We start from the raw sequence: 14540 nt of genomic DNA, 5'->3' as shown, positions 1-14540 counted from the left end.
CAGGACCAAGACAAGATGTACACTCTCACCATTTCTAATAGTATTATACAGGAAATTTTAGCCAGGGCAAGTAGGTAAGAAAAAGAAAGCAATCCAGATTGGAAGGAAGACATAAAACTACCTCTCTTCAGAGAGTATAGATCATATATATAAAATTCTAATAAAACACTAAAAAACTATCAGAACTGTTACATGAGTTCGGTATGATTTTAAGATACTTGACTAATATAAAGAATTCAATTATATTTCTATATATTATCATTGACAATCCAAAAACAAAATTGACAAAAGAATTCCACTCACAATAGCACCAAAAGAATGAAACATTAAGAAATACACACAGGGAACTCTGCTCAGAGATATGTGGCATCCTGGATGGGAGGGGGTTTGGGGGAGAATGGATATATGTACATGTATGGTTGAATCCCCTTGTTGTCCACCTGAAACTATCACAACATTGTTAATTGACTATACTCCAAAACAAAACAAAAATTAAAAAAAAAGAAAAACTGGAAAGTGGATAAAAATACATGTATGTAATGACTAATCTAAGATGCTCCTTAGTTTAAAATAAATGAAACAAACAAAAGAAAAATATTTAACCAAAAAAAATACAAAATTTGTACACTGAAAAACAGAAAACGCTTTTGAAGTAAATTAAAGATGATCTAAATGAGTGAAAAGTCATCACACACTCATGAGTTAGAAGACTAATAAGAATTAAGATGCCAATATTCCCCAAACTGTTCAATGCAATCTCTATCAAAATTCCAATCAGACAACGGTGTCAAGACAAATCAAGTAAAAGAGTAAAAGAGTATTTTTACAACATATGGTGCTAAGACAACTGAATATCTATAAGCAAAAAATGAGGTTGGACCCCTATCTCATACCTTATACCAAATTCACAAAGATGGATTAAAGATCTAAATAAAACTATGAAACTCCTGGAAGAAAACATAAGAGGAGATTTTCATGACTTTGAACAGGCAGCAGTTTCTTAAATATTAAATATGAAACACAAAACACAAGCAACAAAAGAAAAAAAGACAAATTGGACTTAATCAAAATGTAAAAACTTTATGCCATCAAGAAAGTGAAGACACCTACAGAATGGGAGATTTATATCTGTTAATCATATCTGATAAGGGTCTACTATCCAGAATATATAAAGAAACCTTACAACTCAGAAACAGAAAGACAAATAACTCAATCTGAAAATGGACAAAGAACACAGATTTCTCCAGAGATATACAAATAGCCAAAAAGCTCATGAAAAGTTGCCCAACATCTTTAACCATTAGGGAAATGCAATCAAAACCACAATGAGATATTACTTCACACATATTAGGATAGCTAGAACATGAAGGTCAGACAATAACAAGTTTTGGCAAGGAGGTAGAAAAATTGGAACCTTCATACATTGCTAACAGAAATGCAAAACAGAGTAGCCATTTTGGAAAACAGTCTAGCAGTTGCTCAAGATATTAGACCTACAGTTCTAGAGTTATATGACCCAGCAATTCCACCCACAGGTGTATATCCAAGAGAAATGAAACATGCGCACCCAAAAATTTGTACACAGATGTTCACAGCAGCATTAGTCATAATAGTCAAAATGTACAAATACCCAAACACCCATCAACTGATTAATATATAAATGTGGTCTACACACAAAACAATATTATCCAGCAAGAAAAAATAAAATACTGATACATTCTACAACATGGAAGAACCATGAAAACACGCAAAGTCCAAGAAACCAGTAACAAAGGACTACATGTCGTATTACATTCATATGAAATGTCCAGAACAAGCAAATCTGTAGAGAGAGAAAACACATTAGCAGTTGCCAAGGGACAGGGATTAGATTTGATAGACGGAGTGCCTGAAGAACTATGGACGGACGTTCGTGACACTGCACAACAGAAGGCGGTGATCAAGACCATCCCCAGAAAAAGAAATGCAAAAGGGCAAAACGGTTGTCTGAGGAGGCTTTACAAATAGCTAAGAAAAGAAGAGAAGCTAAAGTCAAAGGAGAAAAGAAAGATATACACATCTGAATGCAGAGTTCCACAGTATAGCAAGGAGATATAAGAAAGCCTTCCCCAGTGATCAATGCAAAGAAATAGAGGAAAACAAAAGAATGGGAAAGACTAGAGATCTCTTCAAGAAAATTAGAGATACCATAGGAACATTTCATGCAAAGATGGGCACAATAAACACAGAAACAGTATGGACCTAACAGAAGCAGAAGATATTAAGAAGAGGTGGCAAGAATACACAGAACAATTATACAGAAAAGATCTTCATGACCCAGATAATCACAACGATGTGATCACTCACCTAGAGCCAGACATCCTGGAATGCAAAGTCAAGTGGGCCACAGGAAGCATCACTACCAACGAAGCTAATGGAGGTGATAGAATTCCAGTATTTCAAATCTTAAAAGATGATGCGGTGAAAGTGCTGCACTCAATATGCCAGCAAATTCGGAAAACTCAGCAGTGGCCACAGGACTGGAAAAGGTCAGTTTTCATTCCAATCCCAAAGAAAGGCAATGCCAAAGAATGTTCAAACTACCACACAATTGCACTCATGTCACATGCTAGCAAAGTAATGCTCAAAATTCTCCAAGTGAGGCTTCAACAGTATGTGAACTGAGAACCTCCAGATGTACAACCTGGTTTTAGAAAAGGCAGAGGAACCAGAGATCAAATTGCCAACATCCGCTGGATCATCGAAAAAGCAAGAGAGTTTCAGAAAAACATCTATTTCTGGTTTATTGACTATGCCAAAGCCTTTGACTGTGTGGGTCACAATAAACTGTGGAAAATTCTGAAAGAGATGGGAATACCAGACCACCTGACTTGCCTCCTGAGAAATCTGTACGCAGGTCAAGTAGCAACAGCTAGAACCAGACATGGAACAATGGACTGGTTTCAAATTGGGGAAGGAGTACGTCAAGGCTGTATGTTGTCACCCTGCTTATTACATCATGCAAAATGCCAGGCTGGATGAAGCACGAGCTGGAATCAAGACAGCTGGGAGAAATATCAATAACCTCAGATATGCAGATGACACCACCCTTATGGCAGAAAGCGAAGAAGAACTAAAGAGCCTCTTGATGAAAGTGAAAGAGGAGAGTGAAAAAGCTGGCTTAAAACTCAACATTCAAAAAACTAAGATCATGGCATCCGGTCCTATCACTTCATGGGAAACAGATGGGGAAACAATGGAAACAGTGAAAGACTTTATTTTCTTGGGCTCAAAAATCACTGCTGATGATGACTGCAGCCGTGAAATTAAAACACGCTTGCTCCTTGGAAGAAAAGCTATAACCAACCTAGACAGCATATTAAAAAGTAGAGACATTACTTTGCTGACAAAGGTCTGTCTAGTCAAAGCTATGGTTTCTCCAGTAGTCACGTGTGGATGTGAGAGTTGGACCATAAAGAAATCTGAGCACCAAAGAATTGATGCTTTTGAACTGTGGTGTTGGAGAAGACTCTTGAGAGTCCCTTGGACTGCAAGGAGATCCAACCAGTCCATCCTAAAGGAAATCAGTCCTGAATATTCATTGGAAGGACTGATGCTGAAGCTCCAATACTTTGGCCACCTGATACGAAGAACCAACTCATTGGAAAAGACCCTGATGCTGGGAAAGACTGAAAGCAAGAAGAGAAGGGGACAACAGAAGATGAGATGGTTGGATGGCATCACCGACTTGATGGACATGAGTTTGAGCAAGTTCCAGGCATTGGTGATGGACAGGGAAACCTGGAGTGCTGCAGTCCATGGGGTCGCAAAGAGTCGGACAAAACTGAGCAACTGACCTAAACTGACAGGACAAATGGGAGTTGGAAGTGACAGGTAGGGAGTGCACAGTTTCTTGAAAACGTTCTAAAGTTGACTGTAATAAGGGTTGCACAGGACTTCGCTGGTGCCTCAGTGCTAAAGAATCTGCCTGCCAATGCAGGAGATCCAGGTTTGATCCCTGGGTCAGGAAATCCCCTGGAGAAGGAAATGGAAACCACTCCGGTATTCTTGCCTGGGGAATCCCATGGACAGAGGAACCTGGCGGGCTATAGTCCATGGGACTGCAAAAGAATCTGGCACAACTATAGCAACTAAACAACTAAAATATACCAAACATACTAAAAAAAATTATACCTTAAATGGGCGAACATATGAAATGTGAATGATAGCTCAATAAGGCTGCTACCAAAAATAAAAGAAAGTAGACTGGGCCCTATGCATGAAACTTTTTAGGGCAACTGCTACTAAAACAGAAGACTTTTCTTTTTATTGAAGGGTAACTGACTTACATTACTATATTAATTTTAGGTGTACAACATAGTGATTTAATATTTTTAAACATTACAAAATGGTCACTACCATAAGTCTAGTTACCACCTGTCACCATACAAAGTTATTACAATATTTGACTACATTTCCTATGCTATATATTACATCCCCAAAATTTATTTTATAACTAGAAGTAATTCTTAATCTCCCTCACCTATAAAAGATTTAAATAGGATCCAGAGTCTCCTAACAAAATACCACAAAGGTCCAGGATACAATCAAAAGTCAGTCATCAAAAGCCAGTATAAAAGTGTGTTTAGCCACAAATTTAACCCAGGAAACAATGGAGTCTCAGTTTCCCTGGAACCTCTTAATAGCATATGGAATGGCTTCCAGAATTTTGTTGTTCAGTTGCTCAGCCGTGTCCAACTCTTTGTGACCCCATGGACTGCAGCATGCCAGGTTTCCCTGTCCTTCACTATCTCCCAGAGTTTGCCCAAACTCATGTCCATCAAGTTGGTGATGCCATCCAACCATCTTATCCTCTGTCATCCCCTTCTCCTCCTGCCTTCTATCTTTCCCAGCATCAGAGTCTTTTCCAATGAGTCATTTCTTCATATCGGGTAACCAAAGTATTGGAGCTTCAGCACCAGTTTTTCCAAAGAATATTTACAGTTAATTTCCTTTAGGATTGACTGGTTGGATCTCCTTTCAGTCCAAGGGACCCTCAAGAGTCTTCTCCAACACCACAGTTCAAAAGTATCAATTTTTCAGTGCTCAGCCTTCTTTATGGTCCAACTCTCACATCTCTCATGATTACTGGGAAAACCATAGCTTTGACTAGACAAACCTTTGTTGGCAAAGTGATGTCTCTGCTTTTTAATACACTGACTAGATTTGTCATAGCTTTTCTTCCAAGGAGCAAGCATCTTTTAAGTTCATGGTGGCAGTCCACAGTGACTTTGGAGCCAAAGAAAATAAAATATGTCACTGTTTTCATTGTTTAGTCAATGGGTAAAAGGAAGTAATGAGCTTTCCTGAATTCCGTGAGCCTTTATAGCAAATTATACACCTGAGGAGGGAGTTGTGAGAAGCCTCAATTTATTGCCAATTGGCTTCAAGTACAGGTCACAACCTAGGACTTGGAATTGGTCTGAAGTTGAGAGGAGTCTTGTGGGACTGAGTCCTTAATCTATGGGGTCTGCACTAAATCCAGGTATTAATAGTAATAATTAAGTTAAAGTGTAGAATACTCAGTTGCTGTCTGGAGAATTGGAGAACTATTTAATGTGAGGGAAAAATCTACATATTTGGTATCAGAAGTGCTGTGAATAGTGTAAGAAACAATAATTTACCTTTAGGCATAATCACAGACCTCAAGAAAATCCTAGTTATGAGAAAAATGGGCCCATGAGAAATGATTTAAATAAAATTTGGGGGGTAGGATGAGAGGTGGGAGGAAGGCTCAAGAGGAAAGGGATATATACATACATATAAATATAAAATGATGACTGACTTGCATTGTTGTATGGCTGAAACTCACAACATTGTAAAGAAATTACCCTATAATTAAAAAAAAATTTTTTTTAATGTGATAAGTACTTTAACAGGTAAATGTACAAAGTCAGGAAAGTAACCATGCCAACAAAAGTGACATTTACATTGATTTTTAAAGGATGAGTTAAATGCTACATATAGCTCCTCACCATTCTCAGTCCCTCTTAGAGCTCTCAAACCAGTTCTCAGCCTTTGCTGCCTATTACTGCTGCATGAGAAAGATTTTTTAAATGAAAAGGTCTGGCCCCACAGCAGACCAAGACTCAGAATCTCTATGGAGGCCTTGATCCCTTCATCCTCAACCTTTGAAACTCCCAGGTGGTTTTAAAGTAGAGCCTGGGTTGAAATCTGTTCAGGAAAAACATAACCCAGGCCACAAGCAATCTTCTGGCAATAAGGAGAGAAAAGAAAAGGATTTCAGGTAGCAACAACAGGATCTATGGCAGATATAATGATAGGAGAGAAGAAGAGGATTCTAAAGTTTCTAGGGTACAGAACTTAAAGTAGGAGGTTTGTGGATGTCCCTGAGGCAGCTATGAGTAAGAAGAGAAAGGAAAAAATACCCAAGTTTGAAGTACAAGTATCCAAGTATAGTTATCCAACAGACAAACATATGAAATACCTGAAGTTCAAGAAAAATGAGGACTGAATATATACCATTGTAAACCAAAAATATTTTTTTTGGTCATGTTTTTCCAGTGCTCATGTATGGATGTGAGAGTTGGACTGTGAAGAAGGCTGAGCGCCAAAGAATTGATGCTTTTGAACTGTGGTGTTGGAGAAGGCTCTTGAGAGTCCCTTGGACTGCAAGGAGATCCAACCAGTCCATTCTGAAGGAGATCAGCCCTGGGTGTTCTTTGGAAGGAATGATGCTAAAGCTGAAACTCCAGTACTTTGGCCACCTCATGCGAAGAGTTGACTCATTGGAAAAGACTCTGATGCTGGGAGGGATTGGGGGCAGGAAGAGAGGGGATGACAGAGGATGAGATGGCTGGATGGCATCACTGACTGGATGGACATGAGTCTGAGTGAACTCCGGGAGATGGTGATGGACAAGGAGGCCTGGCGTGCTGCGATTCATGGGGTCTCAAAGAGTTGGACACAACTGAGCAACTGAACTGAACTGAAACCAAAAATATACAGGTGCTACTAGAAGCCATGAATGAAAGTGTAATAACACAAACTAGAGGACAGGGGAAGGAACAGAAAACAAAATCCTAATGAATACCACATTAATCTGAGGGAAAGAACATCAAGGCAATGTTTCATTTTGGTTTGTTTTGGATGGTGAAAACCTGAGCATGTGTGCAAGCTGAGAAAAAAAGAGAACATAGAACATGAAAGATGTTAGCCTCAGAAAATAATACCTTCTTCCTCTGATAAAAGAAAAGGCGATCAGAAATCAGATAGGTACAAGCACACAGATAAACGACAAACCCTTAAGGGTTCAGGGCTGATGCCTACCAATTCTGCGAAGAGGCAAAATAAGAAATGTAAAGAAATCAAGAGTAAGATAAGTCAAGTCAAGATGAGGAAAATGGTAAAGATCTAGAAATAGCAATGAGGTCTAGGTACATAAGAGGTACATAGGGAGTCAGTCAAAGGATCTCCAGGCAGCTCAAGCAAAGCTGGAATCCAAAAGTTTAGAACAGCACCAGCAGTTCAGTCACACGCTTTCCTCAAGCCTCCAGGAGCAGAAAAAGCCAACTGTTGGATTCATCCAGGCTTGTAAATCATCAGAGCAAATGAGCAAGAATGGCTGGAGGCCAGTAACACGGCTTATAATTTTCAAAAGTCAAACTTATTTTATTCTTTTTAAAAATCGACTCTAGTTATTTCCTCTGATAGCCAGAAAGGGGGGCAGGAGTGGCTAATTCCTCCTTCACTCTGAGAGAACTTGTCAGAACTTCCACTCCTAAGCATTTCTGATCCCTTCCACGGTTGATTCCAAGAAATCTAAACCTGATTTCTCTAGGTTTTTAAAGGATGAAAATTCACTGCGGGACTGGACTATCCAGCTGGGAGATAAACACTCTAAACCCTTCTTGGACACAATGCAATTTCAACTAGGAGGTGGGGGCTCTTCCTTCCCTAAAAATAAAAGTTCAGCAAAGGAGATGGGGTGGTGGGACTAAGTTGCAAACCTTACTAAGAACTCTTTACAAAGCCAATTATTAGAAAACAATACATGACACAAAGATGGCAAAATTCAATTATTTGGAATGACTGCTGTAAGTAAATAACTGACAATGCTATCTCTTCATCACACTTGGAGGTGCCTAACTCATCCTGCCACCTCCCATTCTACTCTTGAGGAACTGGATACTGGACGTCTTGCTACCACTATCTGGAGGGCACAAAGGCCTCAAAGGAGGAAGAGGGTAACACGCGTGAGCATCTACCACATACCAGACCTACTGTGTGCCAAACTCTAAGCAACACACTTTACATGTTATGGGTGTAGCTCATTTAAAGACGACTTACGCTAAAATTGTAGACCGGGCACTCAGGAGAGGAACAATGTCTGAAGGCTTAAGCGTAGAGGAAAAGATGTGTTAGCGACGGTGGGGGATGAAAATGGAGAGAGAAGGGGCGAGTTGGGAAAGGAAAGCATCTGGGGGCAAAAGGGCAAAACCCAGGGACACAGGGCGTGGGGTGGGGGGCGGGAGGGCGCGAGTGAAATGCCTAGAGGACCCCGTACAGGGGGGCAAGGATGGGGTGAGCCTGGGGAAGGGAAGTCCCGGTAGAGACGAGGGCAGAAGTCCGATCCGGGGGGCGCCCTGGCGGCTCATCCCCGGAAGGCGCCCCAAAGGACTGCGGAGGCTGGGAAACTGTGCCGGCCCTGCCTGAGGGACAGGAAGGCGAGGAGGGGGCGGGAGAGAGCGGAGGCCGACCACGGCGGGGGCGAGTCGGGCCACGGGGAAGCCCGAGACCGGGAAACGCGGGCGCCGAGGACAGGGGTGCGGGCTCCGGAGCCGGGCCCGGCAGGGCCGGGACACGGGGCTCCGCGCTGAGGGGGCGGGGCTGGAGTAGCCCCAGGGGAGACACGCGGGCCGGCGGTGACTGGGGCCGAGGGATGCCAGGACAGACGCGGCCGGGACTCGGAGCCAGGTGAGCGGCGGCAGGGAGACAGCGGGGCCGGGGCGGCGCGCCGCCACGAGCGCGGCGTCCCCCTTACCTGGAATGAGCGAGGAGCCGCCGAGCCGCCTCCTCAGCATCCTGGGCTCAGCCACTACTGCCACGGCCCTAGGTGGGGGCCATTCCGCCCACCCCGGGAGCCCGCCCTCACCGCCAGGCGCAAGCTGCTGCCAGCCTGGCCCGGCCCAGAGGAGCTGCGCTGACACGACCCGCGACCGCGGCCGCCTCAGCAGCGACTCCCGCGGTCGCCGCCTCAGCGCCCGCAGCCGGCCTCCCCGGCGGGCACGGGATCACACACGTGCGGCGATTGGCTGCCCGGCTCCCAGCCGGGCGATGTGTCGGTCTCTCTGATTCGTGGGTTCCACAGGCTGCCCTCCGAGGGGGGCGGGGCTCGGCCTCCCGCCGGGCCCGGCAGGCACTGAGGAGAGGGGTGGGTCTGACGTCCGGGCCGCGCGGGCGGCCCTGAGTCCCGGTGTGTGCGCGCGCTCCTTGCGGGGTTCTGGGGCCGCCACCTGCGTGAGCGGGTGGTTGCCGAGCAACGGTGCGCGCGGCCTAGCTGGGGGTAGGGGGGAGGCCGCGGACAGGTGGCGGTCCACGCAACCCCAACCCCCACGGTGGGTGGCCTTCATCCTGGAAACCTGGGACCCGACAGGAGAAAGAGCTTTTCCAAGAAATCCTCCCTCTGCCTGTCCCTGCTTCAAATAGCACCTCAGTGCTTGCTACTAGCAGAGGAGATTTCACCTCATCGGGGTGATTCGAAAGTGCAAATATCACATTCGCACAAAATTATATTCCACACCAAAGTATAAATGAGTGAGAGTGGATTCTGTACCCACCAGAGAGGCGGAAACCCCGATACCTGAAAGTGAAAACTAGGAGAGGAGGGAAAAGGCAAAGAGAAGGAGGACATTGGGGAGAGGGCTGAAATTTCACAACTGAAAAATAACCATTCCTGTTCACAGGTCCTTCCTGCGGACATATCCACAGCACGTTCTGTCGAAGCAGTTATTTCAGCTCTGTGTACATAGACTGGAAAAAGCATGGGCTCTGTCTACAATCTTGGAATGAGTTTTGTTGTCTATAGAACTAGGTCTGTAAACCTCTGAGAGTTGCTGTAAAGATTAAGTGTACCTATGTGCTCAGTCATGTCTGACTGTGACCTCATGGACTGTAGCTCACCACGCTCCTCTGTCCATAGGATTTCCCAGGGAAGAACATTGGAGTGGGTTGCCATTTCCGCCTCCAGGGGACCTTCCCAACCCAGGGATAGAACCGCATCTCTTCCATTGCAGGCAGATTCTTTACCGCTGAGTCACTGGGGATGTCCAAGTTCAAGTGAGGTCCACGCAAAAATGTCTACAGGAATGTTCATAGAACCGTTACTCATTATAGCCAACAAAGTGGAAAAAACCCAGATGTCCATCAGCTAATTAATGAATAAGTAAAATATGACATAGCCACACAATGGAATATTACTTGACCATAAACAAGAGTGATCAGATCAGATCAGTCGCTCAGTCGTGTCCGACTCTTTGCGACCCCATGAATCACAGCACGCCAGGCCTCCCTGTCCATCACCAACTCCCGGAGTTCACTCAGACTCAAGTCCATCGAGTCAGTGATGCCATCCAGCCATCTCATCCTCTGTCGTCCCCTTCTCCTCTTGCCCCCAATCCCTCCCAGCATCAGAGTCTTTTCCAATGAGTCAACTCTTCGCATGAGGTGGCCAAAGTACTGGAGTTTCAGCTTTAGCATCATTCCTTCCAAAGAAATCCCAGGGCTGATCTCCTTCAGAATGGACTGGTTGGATCTCCTTGCAGTCCAAGGGACTCTCAAGAGCCTTCTCCAACACCACAGTTCAAAAGCATCAATTCTTTGGCGCTCAGCCTTCTTCACAGTCCAACTCTCACATCCATACATGACCACAGGAAAAACCATAGCCTTGACTAGACGGACCTTTGTTGGCAAAGTAATGTCTCTGCTTTTCAATATGCTATAGGTTGATCATAACTTTCCTTCCAAGGAGTAAGCGTCGTTTAATTTCATGGCTGCAGTCACCATCTGCAGTGATTTTAGAGCCCAGAAAAATAAAGTCTGACACTGTTTCCACTGTTTCCCCATCTATTTCCCATGAAGTGATGGGACCGGATGCCATGATCTTCATTTTGTGAATGTTGAGCTTTAAGCCAACCTTTTCACTCTCCACCTTCACTTTCATCAAGAGGCTTTTGAGTTCCTCTTCACTTTCTGCCATAAGGGTGATGTCATCTGCATATCTGAGGTTATTGATATTTCTCCTGGCAATCTTGATTCCAGCTTGTGTTTCTTCCAGTCAGTACTGATAAATGCTACAACAGGGCTGAATCTTGAAAATGTCCTGCTAGATGAAAGAAGCCAGTCTTGAAAGACCAGATATTATATGAGCCCCTTTATATGAAATGTCCAGAACAGGCAAATCCATAGGAAAAAACAAATATATTAGTGGATGCCTTGGACTGAGGGGGAAGTAATTGCTAATGGCTATGGGGCTTTTTGATGGGAGGGAGTGATTGATGAAAATGTTCTAAAATTGACTGAGGTGATAGTTGTGCAATTCTTTGAATATATTAAAAAAAAAAACCCACTGAACTGTTTACTTGAAGTCGGTGAGTTACATGGTATGTGGATTATATCTGAATAAAGCTGTTATTTTTTTTAAAGAGCAAATAAGGTAATAAACCTCCAAGAGCCTCAGGCTATGGTGCCACTCTAAGAACAAGGGATCACTATATCTGGTTGTTTTCCCTTTATTTGATTGACAAAATCTTGTAAGCAATTCGATCTGACGAAATTTAAAGAACTACCCACCATGATATTTTTTCTTTGGAACATTAAATCAAATAGGAAGCTGATCTAATCTGACCCAAGCTGCTTTGGGGCAGCAGAAATGGACCACTAGTATTAGAAAGCTCATCAAAAGAAAAGGAGCAGGACTTCCCTGGTGGTCCAGTGGCTAAGACTCTTTGTTCCCTATGCAGGGGACCCGGGATTGATCCCTGGTCAGGGAACTAGATCCCACAGGCCACAACTAAAGACCCCACATGCCACAACAAAGATCAGAGATTCCCTGTGCCATGCAACTAAGACCCAATACAGCCAAATAAATGAATAAAATAAATATGAAAAAGAAAAGAAAATGAACAACGTTGGCAGGCAGAAAGCAAGAGGAAAGGGAAAGGACACAGCATTCTACAAGGTGATTCAGATACACCTGCACCCAAAGTGGTTTGATTAACCAGTCTTTTAACATTAAGAGCTATGTCCCATTCCACTTCCTGCATTCCAGACCGCTTCAGGCAAACAGCTCACCCTGACCTGAGTAATCTTGAAGCCACAGACAGCACCATGGGGCATTAATCCCTTAAACACAGCCCCTGCCAGCCTCTCTCCATGAGCCAGAAATGCAGCTTTGTGAAATGACCTCCACAACACCCAGAAAACACTTCACCCACCTACAAGACCTGGGGGGAAAAAAATTGAGTAGCCAGGTAGGAGCTTGGTGCTGGTATCTCTTATATAAACTCTGAGAACAAATTCCAGATGTAGGGAATTCCATATGAATGGTGGACGTGAATCCCAGTGAAATCTGGCAGGGATGTTAGCTCCTTGCCTGTCCCATGCCAGGATGTTTCCCTGAGCAAGACAGCTTCAGCTCGCCCAGGGACCACACTGTCTGTTAAAAAAAAAAAACAAAAAACAAAAAACAGCTGCAAATAAGGAGCTGTTTGATCTGAAGTAAAGCTCCAGAGCTGTATGGGAACAAAGTTTTTCTGCTTTTCAAAGCTACCCCAACCCATACAGTATATGTTAAGAAAATAGACTCCAAAATATACTCTTAAAAGAACACAGTTAAAAACAGTATATATAATATGCCCATTTGCATTTTTTCAAGTACACACAGACACACAAACACACTTGTGATTTTCAGAGATCAAATCAGTCAATCCTAAATGAAATCAACCCTGAACATTCATTGGAAGGACTGATGCTGAAGCTGAAGCTCCTATACTTTGTTTAGCCATCTGATGTAAAGAACCAACTCATTGGAAAGGACCCTGATGCTGGGAAAGATTGAAGGGGTGACAGAGGATAAGCTGGATGGCATCACCAACTCAATGGATATGAGTTTGAGCAAACTCTGGGAGATAGTGAAGGGGAGCCTGGCGTGCTGCAATCCATGCCAGGATTGCAAAGACTCAGACACAACTTAGCAACTGAACAACAATAATAGAAACTGACAACAGTAGTTGTTTCTGCAAAGGAAACTGAAGAACTTGAGCACAGAAGAGGGAAAGACATCTATTTTTTACTATGCATACCTTCTGGCACTTTTTGAAATGTTGTGCCCTGTGCTTGGATTATCTATTTGAAATGAATAAATATGTAATTTTTTAAAAGACTCTTTTCTGGAAAACTCACTGATCAAGCCTTTATGAACATCCAGTTCACATGGCATATGTATTGCTCTGTGTCATTTAGTGACTCTCAGGTTCAGCACATATTCTCTGAATGCCCTGGATCTATTTTCCCTCCCCAGCTATATACCTCTTCCAGGTGATCAGCTCAGATTCAGAGACCTTACCTGAGAGCCTAGACAGCTTCTCCCTCTGACCAATAGGCAGTTCAAAGGACTCAGAGACTGCTTCTTTCAAACAGTCTGGCAGGTCCAAGAAAAGAGAAGAAGTGGACGAGTGTTCACTGACACCCCGGTGAGCACCCGGAAGCCACTGCCATCTTCTAGGTCAACCTTTACCCTGCTCCTGCCTCAGAGAGTCATCTCCCAGCAAGCAGCCCAGCCCTTCAGAGCTCTTATTTTATTTTCTTCCCCAGCTTTTCTTTTCTGAGACCCTCTCCATCCCTTCCTCTCACCTCTGCCACCACTCTTTGGTTTTGCTTTGGTTTCTTTTATTTGGACTGAGCCATGCAGCTTATGGGATCTTAGTTCCCCAAATAGGGATCAAATCTGGGGCCTGGGCAGTAAGAGCTCTGAGTCCTAACCATTAGGCAACTGGGGAACTCCCTGCTTTGGTTTCTGGAAGGACAAAAGTACAGCCGCGCCCACAAATGGCACTTCCATTCCAGGATCTGGCATAGAGAGAGGATGGGGGACAGAGAGGGTCTCAGAAAGGGAAAGCTGGGGAAGAAACTCATGCCAAAGGTATCACTTTTTTATTCTCTGTCTCGGACCAAGAGAGCTAGAAATGAGGGTCAGCAGCAAGGGCATCTGCTGCTGAGATGGCATCTGGATTTAGTAAAGGCAGAGGAACCAGAGATCAAATTGCCAACATCTGCTGGATCATGGAAAAAGCAAGAGAGTTCCAGAAAAACATCTATTTCTGCTTTATTGACTATGCCAAAGCCTTTGACTGTGTGGATCACAATAAACTGTGGAAAATTCTGAAAGAGATGGGAATACCAGACCCCCTGACCTGCCTTTTGAGAAATCTGTATGCCCGTCAGGAAGCAACAGTTAGAACTGGACATGGAACAACAGACTG

At 43.8% G+C, this 14540-nt stretch overlaps 1 protein-coding gene and 1 long non-coding RNA gene across 3 annotated transcripts in view; one reads left to right on the top strand and one right to left on the bottom strand.

Annotated features, from left to right (window-relative positions):
- TPST1 (tyrosylprotein sulfotransferase 1) overlaps nt 1–9299 on the bottom strand; it is a 103161-nt gene extending 93862 nt beyond the window's left edge. The window contains exons 1-2 of one of the 2 annotated variants that reach the window (XM_055562241.1): nt 9044–9299; nt 8350–8396 (exon numbers count right to left, since the gene is read on the bottom strand). The gene's annotated coding sequence lies outside the window, so the exon portion shown is untranslated. The remainder of the gene's footprint in view (nt 1–8349; nt 8397–9043) is intronic. The other variant, XM_055562240.1, reaches the window with a different exon arrangement.
- A 118-nt stretch (nt 9300–9417) lies between these two features.
- Nucleotides 9418–10425, top strand: LOC129637921 (uncharacterized). Its single transcript, XR_008707634.1, has 3 exons — nt 9418–9544; nt 9966–10093; nt 10202–10425. It is a non-coding gene; the product is annotated as an uncharacterized LOC129637921 (long non-coding RNA).
- Nucleotides 10426–14540: the final 4115 nt, after the last annotated feature.

The sequence above is a fragment of the Bubalus kerabau genome, chromosome 23, assembly GCF_029407905.1.
Source record: "Bubalus kerabau isolate K-KA32 ecotype Philippines breed swamp buffalo chromosome 23, PCC_UOA_SB_1v2, whole genome shotgun sequence".
NCBI lineage: Eukaryota > Metazoa > Chordata > Mammalia > Artiodactyla > Bovidae > Bubalus > Bubalus kerabau.
The sequence above is the reverse complement of the archived record's forward strand: the minus strand, read 5'-3'. Positions and strand labels throughout refer to the sequence as shown.